General features: G+C 39.0%; 1 protein-coding gene across 5 annotated transcripts in view; it reads left to right on the plus strand.

Annotated features, from left to right (window-relative positions):
- TBC1D32 (TBC1 domain family member 32) overlaps positions 1-16,797 on the plus strand; it is a 279,831-nt gene that overhangs the window by 123,476 nt on the left and 139,558 nt on the right. The window lies entirely within an intron of this gene.

Here is a 16,797-nt window from a genome sequence, read left to right on the forward strand (position 1 = left end):
GTTGGGGGAAGAAGCATTTAAGAACTAGAGGAGAGTTGTATGTTTCATTGTTGCTACACTGCACTCTGACTGACTTATCTCCTCCCCAGGATCCTTTTGTAAGGGGATGTCCAATTGCCTACAGATGGGCTTTGCATCTCCACTCCGCACGCCCCCTCATTCACAATGTTATGATTTTTTGGTTTTTGATGCCTGATCCCTTCAACACTTCGTGATCCCACCAGCTGGTGTGCTTCTTCCATGTGGGCTTTGTTGCTTATGGGCTAGATGGCTGCTAGTTTACCTTCAAGCCTTTAAAACCCCAGACACTGTATCTTTTGATAGCTGGGCACCATCAGCTTTCTTCATCACATTTACTTATGCACCCATTTGTCTTCAGTGATTGTGTAGGGAAGGTAAGCATCATGGAATGCTAATTTAATAGGACAAAGTGTTCTTGCATTGAGGAAGTATTTGAGTGGAGGCCCATTATCCATCTGCGACCTTAATATTAAACCTCTAAATATGTGCATGTAGATCTATTTCCCCATCCTCATATATAAGTATATTTACATATGTACATGCCTGTTTATAGACCTCTATAAATGCCCTTTATCTCCTAGTTATTTCCTCTATTTCCTTTTATATTCCTCTAGTCCCAGTATCATGCTCAGCCTTCATTTGGGTTTCAGTAATTCCTCTACATTACCCTTAATCTTGCCCTACCAGGCCTCTTATATCCTCTTTGCCACTGATTTTGGATCACTTGTTGTTTCCTTGTACCTGGGATTGTTAGCACCCACTTCCTTGGCCCCACCTCCCCCTCTCCCATGTCCTCCCATGACCGTCAGTCCCATTGTTTTCTCTTCCAGATTGTGTTTATACAGCCTATCTTATCTAGATTAACCTGTAAGATAATAATATGCACAAAAACAAGACAGAGCAAAAATAAAGCAACAAAATATAACAAAACAACAACAACAAACCAATGACAAAAAAAGAAAAGCCTGTAAATATTTCAAAGTGTGTTTGTTGACCTTTAGGAATGTTTTCTGGTTGAATCTGATGCTCCAAGGCTCTGGCTCCATCAGTGCGCCTCCATGTGGCTCATGGTCAGTAATGTCTCACAGGGATTGAGTTTGTGTCCCACCTTGAATGAGCTATTTATTTCCTTAGTACCTCCAAATGAGGTCATCCAGCTGTGACCCGATTAACAGGCTAAATTCCACCCCTTCACTCTTAAGTCTCATAGTGATAACAGATTATATAACTACCACAATATATGATGTAAGCAATTCATATTAAGAAAATGACTCACATAGTTTTAGGAACAGACAAGTCCTAGTCTGAGCAGGTTCCATGTTCCTGAGTCTGATGTTAGTCTGGAGGCCTCTCCTGGTTCATGTAGCTGTAGGAGCTGATGGACCCAAGATAGCCCCCAAATCTGATGCTCATGTGTTTTTTTTTTATGTGAGCAGGATAGTGCATTTGGAGTCCATTCTACTAGGTTAGATTCTATTTAGAGATTTTGAAAAGATAATGTAACTGTGTGCAACAAAAAAGGCCTGACTTGTGGCAGACAGGGGACTGGTTTATGCACCTGCTCCCACAACCATCTCATGCAGCAGTTTTTGGACAAAAAATTGCATGCCTCTTTGAACCTTACTCATAGAACCATGCTCTGTGAACCTTATTCATCTGGCTCTGCTCCATGTGACTTCTTTTTGTGTCTTTGAATAAAGAGTGACATGAAAGGACAGTGATTTGATGATGTAGAAGAGGTGAATATAAAAATGGAGGAGGTGCTGTCAGCCATCCAACTAGATGGGTTTGAAAAATATTTCCAAGAATGAAATTGCAGATTTGACAAATGTGTTAAGTGTAGTGGCTGGTACTTTGAATGAGATAACATTGTTTTATAAAAAAATTAAATACATAGCTTTGGAAAAAATCTTTTTTGGGGGGTACCCCTCATATAATAACATATATAATATATATTTAAATAAAGTCTGCAATTTTACTATGCTTTTCTAAATATCGTTTGATTAGGGGCTCATATAACTCATCACAATCCATATATACATCAATTGTGTCAAGCACATTTGTATATTCATTGCCCTCATCCTCCTCAAAACATTTGCTCTCCATTTAAGCCCCTGGCGTCAGTTCCTCATTTTCCCCCCTCCCACTCCACTGTCCCTTCCCTCATGAACCCTTGATAATTTGTAAGTTATTATTTTGTCATATCTTTCCCTGTCTGACGTCTCCCTTCACTCACTTTTCTGTTGTTCATCCCCCAGGGAGGAGGTCACATGTAGATTCTTATAATCGGTTCCCCCTTTCCAACCCACCCTCCCAGTATCGCCACTCACACCATTGGTCCTGAAGAGATCATCCACCGTAGATTCCCTGTGTTTCCAGTTCCTATCTGTACTAGTGTACATCTTCTGGTCTAGCCAGACTTGCAAGGTAGAATTTGAATCAAGATAGTAGGGCGGGGTGGGGAGGGGAATGAAGCATTTAGGAATTAGAGGAAAGTTGTATTTTTCATCGTTGATACATTATACCCTGACTGGATCATCTCCTCCCAGAAATCTCTCTGCAAGGGGATCTCTGGTGGCCTACAAATGGGCTTCGGGTCTCCACTCCGCACTCCCCCCCTCATTCACTATGGTAAGATTTTTTGTTCTGATGATGCCTGATACCTGATCCTTTCCACACCTCATGATCCCACAGGCTGGTGTGCTTCTCCCATGTGGGCTTAGTTGCTTCAGAGCCAAATTGCCACTTGTTTACCTTCAAGCCTTTAAGACCCAAGATGCTATGTCTTTTGATAGCCAGGCACCATCGGGCTATATCTTTTGACAGCCGGGCACCATCAGCTTTCTCCACCACATTTCCTTATGCACCCATTTGTCTTCAAGGATCGTATCATGGAGGTGAGCACACAATGATATAATTTTTTTGTTCTTTGATGCCTGATAACCGATCCCTTCGGCACTTCGTGATCACACAAGCTAGTGTGCTTCTTCCATGTGGGCATTGTTGCTTCTGAGCTAGATGGCTGCTTGTTTACCTTCAAGCTTTTAAGACCCCAGACGCTGTATCTTTTGATAGCCGGGCACCATCAGCTTTCTTCACCACATTTGCTTATTCACCCGCTTTGTCTTCAGGGGTTGTTCGGGGAAGGTGAGCATCATAGAATGCCAATTTAACAGAAGAAAGTATTCTTGCATTGAGGAAGTACTTGAGTAGAGGCCCAATGTCCTTCTGCTACCTTAATACTAAACCTATAAATATATGTACATATCTCTTTTTCCCTATCCTTATACATAAATATATTTGCATATGTACATGTTTTATCTAGACCTCTATACATGTCCTTTGCCTCCCAGATCTTTCCTATGTTTCCCTTGACTTTCTTCCTGTCCCACTCTCATGCTCAGTCCCCATCTGGGTTTCAGCAATTCCTCTTGGTTACATTACCCTTGATCATGCCCTATCAGGCCTCCCACACCCTCTTCACCACCGATTTCGATCACTTGTTGTTCCTTTGTCCCTGGGTTTGTAAACACCACTACCTTTCCTCCCACCTCCCCCTCTCCCATGTCTCCCGGAACTGTAGGTCCCGTTGTTTTCTCCTCCAGATTGTTCATCCAGCCTATCTTATTTAGACAGGCCTGCGGAGATAATAACATGCAAAAAAACCCAAGACAGAGCAAAACCAAGCAACAAAACACAATAAAACAACAACAAACCAATGACTGCAAACAAAACAAAACACACCAAGAAAGCTTATAGTTATTCAAGGATTGTTTATTGGCTTTTAGGAGTGTTTTTCAGTCCCTTCTGTTGGGGTACCACACCCTGGCCCCAAAGTCCTCCTTCAGCATTGCACCCCCTTAGTGTTTTGCCTAGGTGTGATGGAATCAGATCAGGTGCAATCCCCACACTGTGTATTTGGTGTTGTTCTCTGTAGAGCTATGGGTCAGTGAGGGGCATCATGTCACATAGTGGGGCCAGTCATGTGGTCCTAGCTTGGACTGGCTGCTCTAATGCTGAACATCGTCCTCATCGCCTGGCGGGCCACTTTCTCCTCCTCCCCCTTCATGTGCTCCCATTTGCTCTGATCAGATGTGTCCCTCTCATGGAGCTGCAAATTCAATGCTGTCCTTTGAAATAAATTCTTCTGGGGGAAGGGGCACTTAGTAGTTGGGATTGGGGCCAGTCCCTCAGACCTCTTCACTGGTTCCCTACTCCACGCCAGCATGCTGAATTCCCATCTTGGAGCACTTCGTTGATTTCTGGTCCCTCTTTCCCTGTGGAGATATAAACATTATCCTCTCCTTGGGTGGGTTAGTGCCCTGTGCCCCCGTTACCCATTTATTTTTAAAATTATTATTATTATTTCCTTTCAAAACCTCCTTTTTAGTTGTATACCATGTGTATCCCTGTATTTGGTCTGGTCCCTGCCATTCTACCTGGGCCTCACCCCAGGAATGTTTGTAAACAGTTGCTTTTTCCCTATGCTCCTTTTGCATTTTTTCTTTAAAGCTTACTTCAACAGACTCATGTTGTATTTCCTTTTGTGCTTGGCTTACTTCGCTTAGCATGATTTCCTCCAGTTCTTCCCATGCAGCGATGTGCTTCATATGTTCATCACTGCTTTTTAGCAATGCGTAGTACTCCATTGTATGTATGTACAATATAATCCAATTGTTAGTTGATAGAAACTTGGGCTGTTTCCAACTCCTTACAATTGTGAATTGTGCCGCAATGAACATTGGAGCACAGATTTCTGGCCTTGGTTTGTTTCTTGCCTCTTATGGGTATATGCCTAAGAGGGGCATTGCTGGGTCATATGATACCTTGATTTCCATCTGTTTTAGATATCGCCAGATTGATTTCCTTAGTGGCTGTACATACTTACAAGTACACCAGCAGTGGATGAGATTTCCTGTCTCCCCACAGCCCCTCTAACACTTGCTGCTTTCTGATTATTTAATTGGGCCACCTTTGAGGTTGTTAGGTGTTACCTCATTGTTGTTTTAATTTGCATTTCTCTTATGGCTAAAAATCGGGAACATTGTCTCATATGTTTGTTGGCCATTTGAATTTCTGCCCTTGTGAAACTCCTGTTCAGGTCCTTTGCCCTCCTCCTCACTGGGCAATTAGTTTTTTTCTTCTTGGAAGCTAGCAGAGTATTGTAGATTTTAGTAATAAGGCCTTTGTCTAATGTGTCATTGATCAAGATTTTTTCCCAGTTGGTGGGCTCTCTGATTACTCTCTTGATGAATTCTTTCGATGTACATAGGTGTTTTATCTTCAGTGTATCCCATTTGTCAATTTGTGCCTCCTCTGTGTTTGTGTCCTTCCCTATTTCTGATAGACTATATTTTCCCTATACCAATGTTCTCAAGTTGGTCCCAATTCCCTCATTGATGGCCCTAATAGTTTGGGGTTTAACTTTAAGGTCTGTGATCCACCTTGAGTTTATTCTTGTGCATGGAGTGAGATAAGGGTATTGCTTCATATTTCTGCAGGTAAATATCCATTTTTTCCAGCACTACTTGTTCAAGAGGCCATCTCCTTCCCATTGTATATTTTTGAGGCCCTTATCAAAAATCAGTTGTCTGTATGCTGAAGCTTTTATTTCTGGGTTTTCAGTTATTTTCCATTGGTCTGAGTATCTGTCATTGTACCATTACCATGTGGTTTTGACAATTGTGGCTGTATAGTATGTGCTAAAGTCAGGTAAAGCTAGCCCTCCTACTGTGTCCTTCTTCTTGAGGAGTTCTCTGCTAATTCTGGGCTTCTTCCCTCTCCATATGAAGTTGGTAATCAGTTTTTCCATTTCTTTGAAGAAAGATGAGGGTAATTGTATTGGGATTGCATTAAAGTTATATAGTGCTTTAGGCAGAATGACATCTTGACTATATTGAGTCTTCCAATCCATGAGCTTGGGATATTCTTCCATTTGTTGAGGTCGCTCTTGGTTTCTTGTAATAGTGTTCTGTAATTTTCCCCATATAGAACTTTTGTTCTTTAGTCAGGTTTAACCCTAGATATTTCAATTTGTGTTTGGCTATTGTGAAGGCTACCACCTTTTTGATCTCCTCTTCTGTGCTCTTATCTGATGTATGTAAATTCCAATGGACTTCTGTTTGTTGATCTTGTATCTTGCCACTCTGCCAACCTCCTTTATTGCTTCCAGTACTCCCCTTGTAGAACTTTTGGGGTTTCCCATATATAAAATCATATCATTACCTTTTTAATATTCTTTTTGCCCTTGTTTATTCTAAACATTTTATTTTTTTAAATTTTCTTACTTTGGGAAAATTTAAATTTATATGAAGTACTTCTGTCATTATTTTGTTGATGTTATTTGAGATGTACTTGTTTGTCACTAAAGTCTCACTAATTTTTTTAAGTTAGATTTTGTGGTGAAATGAAATTCCTTGATGTCTTATTTGTGGTTATTTGGAGAAGTGAGACCAATGATGTTTATTTATAGAAAGAAATTCATATCAAGCATATCAAGGAAATGACTGACATAGTTGTAGAAGCAGGCAAGTCCTATTCTGAGTAGGTTCCATATTCCTGAGTCAGATGTTAGTCTGGAGGCCTCTCCTGGTTCATGTAGTTGTAGGAGCTGATGGACCCAAGAGTGGCAGAAAGGTGACAGGCTGTTGGATGCAGAGGGGAATGAATCAAGGTCACAAGGTCAATCTCGTGGCTGCAGAGGCAAATAAATCCAGAGTGGGTCAGTAAGTTGGCTGGCTGGATGCTGAAGACTCCCAGGATCAGTGTACAGTATGGCACACTGTTGGCTTACGTCTAAAAAACTGGAAGTTGATGAGCCAGATGCAGGATACAGACCCAGCGAAAAGCAAATTGTTTCCCACAGGGTCAACTTATATTGGAAGCATGCCAAATACCCAAGGAAATTAATTGCATCAAGGTTGTGACTTGAGTAGGTTTGTTGTATTCCATCATAATCTTATCCAATTATGGAGGTATATAATTGATTAGCTGTCATTATATTGTGTTAAGTTAAGCCATAAGGAATTTCAAAGTTTTAACTGCGAAACCATTGAGAATCCTGGTCCAGCCAATTTAAAACAAGGTCTACTATCACATTTGGTGTAGCTTTTCTGTCTTTGCCATGTGCACCCTGTGACTGGGTGAGCTCAAGCATATAAGCTGCTGAAGACTTTAACAGGGATTGGTCAGTTTTACCATTCTTTTGGGCATCAAGTGAGCCACTGCAGAAGCAAGAACAATGAACCTCATGAGCACAAAGAATGAAAAGCCACATGAGTAGACTAGGTCTGAGATACTGTGCAAAGAAGTGGAAACAGTGGTGGCAGCAGCAGCAACATGAGACAACCTGGACTTCCTAATCTACGGACCCAGTGAAGCTGGGTGCCTTTAGCCAGGAGGCTGGCCTGCAGTGCACAGTGTCCTCTGGGCATTATAAGCACTTCACTAGCCTTGTGACACTTACTGCCTGAGCAGGAGAGAGAGAAACATGCCTAATGGAATGGTTGCTAAGAGGCACTGCTATGGACAAAAGGACTGTATCCTTCATATTTTCCAATATTGACTTGTTGCCACTTGCTAGCTTCCCTAATAAACTCCCGAGATCTGAATATTGTGTGTGAGTTCTGTAGCGGATCATAAAACCCAGCAGAGAAGTGGAGCGTGGTGGGAGGGCGGTTGGCGTCAGCAAAGGATAAAGAAGGAAATTGGAGGGTGGAAGCATGTCTGGCCTCTGCCTCATAGAAATCAGCTTTGGGCTGATAAGGGTGTGGATTTGGAGGTCAGACATGGCCTTCCCACCTTTCTTTAGACTCCATTAACTTTTTGTTTTGAAAATTTCCAGTTATACTTTGTACTTACTTATGTCTTGGCGCTACTTGAGTGATTGAATGATAACAATTTATGTGTCTGCTCCTTCCCTAGATTGTGAGTACCTGATTTATACTTAGTATGTAGGTGTCCAGTGAGTGGTCATTGAAAACGTTATTTCTAATAGCATTGCCTTTAGTAAAATGAATTATGGAAATCAAGTTCCAGTGAGTTATATTATTTAATCTAGAACAATATCTTATGTTTTTTTCTTAAGTTTTCTTAGCTGTCTAAAGGTGTATTCAAACTTATTTTATCATGGAAAGAAAGCATTGTCTTTTTTTAAGTCTTTAAAAGACTGCAAAATATTTTGCTATTGTACTTCTCCAAAAGTAAGTTTTTTTCAATCCTTACAAGAATCAATGCTTATTTTTATTTAAATGTGGATAAACTCTTGTGTTTAAAATAAACACAAAAAGCCAACTTTAGTGATGTATGACTTTTTTTTCTTAATGACTAACATTTTTTATTGAATTGCCTTGACATATAATTCACTTTTTCGTACAATGCAAAGTTTTAAATATATTAAAAATAGTCGTGCACCCAATTTTAGTTCCTTTTCTTTATTCTTGTATTGACATCGGGTTTCTTATAGCTACCACTGTCTAGCTTGCTTTCTTTTTTCTGAAAGAATTGCTCTACTTCTTCCTCTCTACCAACTCTGGATTCGCAATAATGAGACTTCTTGATCAACGATGTCATTGAATTTTTTTTCCTGTCAAAAGTCACCAGGAAACACGAAATTCTCTAATCCAACGGGAATTCTCCCTCCTTTAACTTAATTTTATACCTTGCAACTGCCACAGTCAGTCCATTCCTCCTTGTAACTGTTCTTCAAGTGCCTTTTACTCCGGCTTTTCTGTCAGTTGTCAGGCTGCTCCTCCTCGCCTTTCAGAAGCTTCTCATCCTCCGTCTGTTCTAGGCCCTTCAGACGGAGGGCTTTAGGGTCTTTGACTTCAGCTGCATGCTGACAATTCTCTAACTCATAGCCCTTGACTTCTAGATTTATATCCAGATTCCTACTCCATTTTGCGTACCTGGAACTCATCAGCATCTTAGTTTTACTCTGTCTACCGCTGAGCATGATGCTTTCTCTTGCCTAAATAATTTCTCTTTCCTATTTCCCCGTGCCCACATAGGATGTCACTACCCATGCAGCTGAGTAAGCCACAAACAGGAAGTCATGGCTGACTTCTTTTGCTGCTTTATTGTATGCATGTCACAAAGCCACATTATAGATTTTACCTTCCAAATACCTTGATCTTGCTTTTTCCATTCTAAGATCACCCTAGCTCAGGTCCTCATTTCTTATCTGGATTAGTTAAATGATACCCTGATTATTCTTTTTCTTCCAGTCTCAGGCTATAATTTGTCCCTTGTGCTACATGAAAGGAGCCCTTTACACAGATGCGGAAGACATTCGAGTACTTAAAATCATTGCTAATTTCCCTCTGCTTTTAGCCTTAGTTCAGACTCCATTGCTCTGCACAGAGTTTCTCATTGCTTGTCAACCCCTCTCTTTTCTTATGGTCCATACTTTCGAGCAAGCTGCTTTCTGTCTCTGGACGCTGAAAGGCACACAAGCTAGCATTTTATCTAGATAGCTCTTTTTCATCTTTTAGGACGCACAACAAGCTGTATCTTTTCTGCTACTTTTGTAACCCAGGTGCTTTGTGAATGTACTCTCGCAGAACCTTCTCCATGCACAAGATCCGTATTCTCACACTATCTTATAGTCATATTCATGCGATCCTGTCTCTCCTAGGAGACGGAAAACTTCATGTGGAGAAGGACTACATCTTGATCACGCCTTCCTAAAGTTTTACCAGGCTTTTTACTACTATAAGCCTGATAAGTTCTCGTCAATGTTCAACTGTTGTTGAAATCAACTGTTATTTAGTTACTTTATGTGGTCCGAGCTTTAAGTGAGTTGAATCTTAAGGAGTTGAATCTCTTTTTAGGCTTTATTCAAGTAGATTGAATTCAGTAACCTACATTTTTATTTAATGGAGTTCTCATGGCATGCACTCTGGCATGTTTTATTAAGGAGTTAATAATTGCATGTGTGTGTCCATAAATGAACACTTATGACTGTTTGCATGCATATATTTATTCTATGTTATGGGTATGATATAAACACCATACAGATAATATTCAAGTTATATAACTTTTGTAAACCACACAATCCCCTCACATGTTAGCATCCTATGCTTTCTATGTGTGTTATACATGAGTATTATGTGAAAAAAACAGTATTATCTCACTGTTTTTCACTTTCTTATCTGTTATTTCTATCTCTCCCCATCGGTCTATAGAGTTATAAAGTGTATGTTAGATGACATGCTAGTTTGCCTGTAAATAACTTAGTTTGCACCATGAACTGGTTTGATTTTGTTGTGATTTGCTTTGCCACTCCGAAACCCACAGCCCTTTCATTACATCCAAACTATTAGTGATAGTCCCTTAATAGTGTCTAATGCATCGTCTATAAGAAGCTTTCTCGGTTTATATGTAGGACATGTATTTACATATATGTATCCTGGTGATGCAGTGGTTGTGTGTTGGTCTGTGGTCTGTAAAGTCTGCAATTCACAACCACCGTGGGAGAAAGATTGGTTTTCTACTCCCATACAAAAGTCGTGGAAACCCACATGGGGTCGCTACGAGTCAGCATTGACCCAATAGCAGTGAGGTTTTTTTTTTTTTTGTTTGTTTTGCACAGTGAGCTTTGAGTACTGTAATACATATATACACACATAAGTACATATATACACACATAAGTACATATATATAAACAGAAAACCTCTATATAGGCTATAGACTATATAGAAGACTATAGACTATATATATGTGAGGTGATCAAAAAATTAACAATTCATGGAAAACTTGAATAGAAAGATAATGAAATTATCTTTCAAATGAACTTGCTGAAGCCCCCTTGTGCCTATACCTCAGTCACGCTGCCTGGTAAGCATCAGACTGCTAACCTCGGTCCGCTGGTCCAAACCAGCTGTTCCACAAGGAAAAGATGTTCCTATCTATCTGTGCCCATGAAATTCCCATTTCCAGAAGCCCTGCAGAGGGCCGCTATGATGCGGGATCAATTAAATGGCAGTGGGTTCGCTCTGGTATTTATACTTGGTCAGATCAAATAAAAAAATTCATATATTACATATGACCATATGTTTTTAAAATTCCTTTAATTCTAAGGCTGCTCTCCCGACTATATTGATTCTCTGGATAAAATGGGTATAACATTCTACATTATGGACTTAATTATTTCCTTAAGGAACTTTTCAACTGTCTTCCTCGTCCATGTAATGCCTATGAACTAATGTTTGATCTTAAAGCTTGATTAGATTTTGCTTTAATTATTTTTTTCAAGAGTTCTTATAGATTTCCTGTTACATAGGTTACATCATCAAGCATGCGATATATGTTTTTCTGTCTTTAATAATGTTGATACTGAATACTAAAATCAGTTAGCATTTTCAGCCTTGTCCTTGAATATGAACTTTCTCATAAACTTTTCATTTAATATTTTCAGCTTGGCTCTATGATTGTTGTCTTGACTTGTTCTTTTAACTTTTTGTCTTAGTCTTAGAAAAATGAAATGATTCTAAATCTGCCACTTGTTTTCTACTTATTACTTTAAATTCATTGAAATTGATTTAATTAATTTTTAAAATTAATTTATTTTTTAATCCTTTTATTGGGAGCTCTTACATCTTTTATCACAATCCATACATTCATCCAGTGCACATATGCTGCCATCATCATTTCTTTTCTTTTTTACATTTTATTAGGGGCTCATACAACTCTTATCACAATCCATACATATACATGCATCAGTTGTATAAAGCACATCCGTACATTCTTTGCCCTCATCATTTTCAAAGCATTTACTCTCCACTTACGCCCTTTGCATCAGGTCCTCTTTTTTTTCCCCTCCCTCCCAGGTCCCCTCTCCCTCATGAGCCCTTGATAATTTATAGATTGTTATTTTGTCATATCTTGCCCTATCCGGAGGAAATTGATTTAAAAACAACAACAAACTTTCTTCTTGGGTATCGCTGAGAAAAAAAAATTATAAAAAAGGCAAACTACATACTTGATTCTTTTCATTTATTTATGAATTTCTGGGAATGGATTTATGGGGTAGTAACATGTTAGTAATATGTAACAGGTACATTTTAAAAATTATTATACTAATTAGCTTTGGATTCTTATATTTATGTATTTCAGTCCAGTATAATTATTGATTTTTTCCCGTTTTATTTATTTTTAAACAGTTTTATTGACACATAATCCACATATACAATTTAATAGTTCAGTCATGTCAAGCAGTGTTGTAATCCTCACCACAGTCAATTTAGAACATTTTCTTCTCTCTGTATCCATTGTTACTAGCTCCATGTTCCCACACCCTCCCCAGGAGACCATGAATCCAGTTACTCTCTGTATAGATTTACCTCTCCTGGATTTCAGATACTGAAAATGATACAAAAGAGGACAAACAATCTAACAACATACAAAAGAAGACAAACAAACTAACAATAATAACAAAGTAAAACTGACATACCTCAATCCAAAGAGAGCTGAAAATAATACAACTACAACATCCGCTGAGTCCATCCTTGCAGCCACCGTGTCAGTTCATTCTGTTGAGGAAATTTTTCTTTTTCACTGAACTTCTAGCAAACATGATGCCATCTTGTTAGGCAAGAAAATAACAATTATTGCTTCTGATGCTTAAAATATTCCTGTGTATTTATTGATCAGTGTTTGATATCTTGCTTTCCTCATGTCACATGCCCCAGGTTACTTGTATTAATTTTCTGTTCAAGTCTGGAATATGTTTCTTTGGCAAAGACTCCTTGTTCCTTTTACTTGCTGCAAATGATATTCAGAAACTATAACCTGGAACTAAGAATGCTTACTGCCCAGAGTTGTCATTATTTTTAGGCTTTTCGGTATAGAGCCAAGAGGAATATACAGTCTTTTTAAAAAGAAAACTTAATCATGAGCTTATTTTGATATGCTATCTCTTTTGATTATATACTTATATTTCTTCTCTTTGTCTCTGAAAGCCTTGTTTCCAAATGACATGAGCAAAATTACTTATTTCTGTATCATTCAATGCACATCTAGTTTTAAAATGCAATCAGATCAGTCAACAGAGGTTGATATTTCTTTTCTCTCTGTCTTTATAATATATGCCACTGGAGATTTCCAGTCAAAATGATCTATTTTAAAATTACTTGAAGAACGTAAAACTCTATTCTTTCTGGTTATATAACTAACCTCAAATATACTTTGTTTGAAGTTTAGAGGAGCTATTTTTCTTTTGTCTTTTTAGCTTAACTGTATTTTTTCTTTTAAACCATGGAAAACAGTTATGTGGTTCCAGTTCATAACAAGGTCAGTTCACAGAATATATTTTAATACTAATCCTGTCTTCTCTCCACTAATGAATAGCTTTTGCTGGCTAAACTGGTAATTTTTATATGCAATTAATTAAATATGAAATTATTTTAACTTAAGTAAATTAATTAAACTTGTATAAAATAAAATTTCATTTCCTTAGAAAACTAGCCATGTTTCAGGTTTCAAGTACTACATAGGCCACATGTAGCCAATGACTATCCCATTGGTGGGCACAGATGAGAAGGTTGCCGTCGTTGCTGAGTGTTCTATTGTGTAGCACAACACTGTAGATAATAGCTTTTGTTAGTTTTCAGTTTTCCCCCTACTGCCCATTTTAAAAATTACATAGTGATGCTCTGCTTAGTATCCATCCAGCCAATGTCTGATGATATACTTGGCTGTGGTACCATAAGGTTATATCAGAGTTCAGAAATCATAATCAAAGAAGGGGATACAGCAAACACAACAGCTTCCTGCATGCAACACAAGTATCTCTCATCTCTTGTATACAAAAGCCGTATATAGTAGTATCAGGTATATAATAGTACAGTACATATATAACATGTAGCACGTATATCTTGGTAGTTAAATTAAACACACCTATGGTACTGGCCTATTTATGTGGTGTACTGTATTTTTATCTAAAAACTATTGTAAAATTGCATATTAGGGTACCCCTAAACACTGGAATTGTGCTGGGCAGAGGAAAACTTTCTTTCCTTTTTAAAAAAATTTTAATTAGCAAAGTTTTCATGGTAAACATTTTTCCATGGAGCAATCATCAAGCATTCTGAGTTAGTGCACCCAGTAGAATTGCGTGGGACGGTTCTCTCTGGTCCACTGAATTTTTCTTAAAAAACATTTTCGCTTGAACCTTGTTTTTGGTGGTGGCTGATTTGATAGAGCAGTGTGTGTAGCTGTGGTATTTTGTTTCCTGCTCGGAACTGCTGTGATGCTGAACAGCTCTTACAATGAAGGAGCTGTGGGAAACTCAAGTGTACAAGTGGTCTTCTCATTTCAAAAAGATGAAATGTTGATTGATTACAAACTTCGTTCTGGACATCCATCAATTTCCCAAACGGATAAAAATGTCTACTCATAGCGCCTTTCGAGTTTCTACCACATTAGACTGTTAATCAAATTTTCTATGTAGAGGTTCTGAAAAGATTGTGTTAACAGTGTGTGACAAAAAAGGCCTTATTTGTGGCAGATGGGGGACTGGTTTTGCCAACATGGCAATGCACCTGCTCTCACAGCCACCTTAGCACACCCGTTTTTGGCAAAAAACAGCATGCCTCTCTCGCCCCATTCACCTGACTCATCTGACATTGCTCTGTGCAACTTCTTTTTGTTTCTGCGAATGAACAGAGACATGAAAGAATAGTAATTTGAAGATGTAAAAGAGGTGAAGGAAAAAATGAGGGAGGTGCTGTCGGTCATCCAAACAAGAGGTTGAAAAATATTTCCAAGAATGGAATTGCATATTTGACAAATGTATTAAGTGTAATAGAGAGTGCTTTGAAGGCGATAAGGTTGTTTAATGAAAATATGTAAATTCATAGCTTTGGGGAAAAAAATCCTTTTTGGGAGGTACCCCCTCCTATTCTTAAGTAGTAGTCAAGTAATATTTAATTTTCTATCTTTCTTTTTAAAAAATCATTTTATTGGGCATTCATTCAACTCTTATTACAATCCATATATACATCAATTGTATAAAGCACATTTATATATTCGTTACCCTCATTGTTCTCAAAACATTTGCTCTCCACATAAGCCCCTGTCATCAGCTCCTCATTTCCCCCCCACTCTCCGCATTCCCCATCCCTAGTGAACCCTTGATAATTTATAAATTATTATTTTGTTATATCTTACACCGTCCAACATCTTCCTTCACTCACTTTTCTGTTGTTCACCCCCGAGGGAGGAGGTAATATGGAGATCCTTGTAATCAGTTCCCTCCTCTCTACCCAACCCTCACTCTACCCTCCCTGTATGGCTACTCTCACCACTTGTCCTGAAGGGATTATCTTTCCTGGATTCCCTGTGTTTCCAGTTCCTATCTGTACCAGTGTATATCCTCTGGTCTAGCCGGATTTGTAAGGTAGAATTGGGATCATTACAGTAGGGGGTGGGGGTGAAGCATTTAGGAACTAGAGGAAAGTTGTATTTTTCATCTTTGCTACACTGCACCTTGACTGACTCATCTCCTCACCGTGACCCTTCTGTAAGGGGATGTCCAGTTGCCTACAGATTGGCTTTGTATCACCACCCTGCACTGCCCCTCATTCACAATGATATGATTTTTTTTTTGTTCTTTGATGCCTGATAACTGATACCTTCAGCACATCATAATCACACATGCTGGTGTGCTTCTTCCATGTGGACTTTGTTGCTTCTCAGCTAGATGGCCACTTGTTTACCTTCTAGTATTTAAGACTCCAGACACTATCTCTTTTGATAGCTGGGCACCATCAGCTTTCTTCACCACATTTGCTTATGCACCTGCTTTTTCTTTAGCAATTGTGTCGGGAAGGTGAACATCATGGAATGCTAGTTTAATAGAACAAAGTATTCTTCCATTGAGGGAGTGCTTGAGTAGAGACCCAATATCAATCTGCTACCTTAATACTGAATATATATATATGTATGCTCTAGATCTATTTCCCCATCCTCATATATAAATATATTTACATATGTACATGCCTTTATTTAGGCCTCTGTAAATGCTCTTCGCCTCCTAGCTCTTTCCTCTATTTCCTTTTACTTTGCTAATTTCTCACTATCATGATCAGTCTTCATTTGGGTTACAGTAATTTCTCTCGGTTACATTACTCTTGATCATGCCCTACCAGGTCTCCTATACTCTTTTCACCACTGATTTGGTCACTTGTTGTTCCATTGTCACTAAGTTTGTTAATACCACTTTTTTCCTCCCATTTCCCCCTCTCCCATGTCCCCCTGCACCTGTTGTTCCCATTGTTTTCTCCTCCAGATTGTTCATCCCGCCTGTTTTATTTAGAGAGAACTGCAGAGATAATAACATGCACATAAATAAGACAGCAAAACCAAGCAACAAAAGAAAACAAAACAGCAGCAAAGAGCCAATGACAAAACAAATCAAAAACACAACATAGCAACAACAACAACAAAAAGCTTGTAGTTAGTTCAAGGACTCTTTGTTGACCTTTAGGCGTGTTTTCTGGTCGAATCTGATGGGGTGCCAAGACCCTGGCCCCAAAGTCTATTTTTGGTGTTCCTTGGGGACTTCGTTGCTCTGTTACCCCTGTTGTTCTGTTGCACGCCCTTAGTGTTTTGCCTTGGTTTCGTGGGATTGGATCTGGCACAGTTCCCACACTGTGTTTCCCGTGTTGTCCCCTGTAGGACTCTGGGTCAGTGAGGGATGTCATGTCACATAGTGGAGCCGGCCATACGGTCTTCTCTGAAGTCAGTGGTTTGAACCCACTCGCCGTTCTGTGGGAA

Source organism: Tenrec ecaudatus, chromosome 7 (genome assembly GCF_050624435.1).
Source record: "Tenrec ecaudatus isolate mTenEca1 chromosome 7, mTenEca1.hap1, whole genome shotgun sequence".
Taxonomy (NCBI): Eukaryota; Metazoa; Chordata; class Mammalia; order Afrosoricida; family Tenrecidae; genus Tenrec; species Tenrec ecaudatus.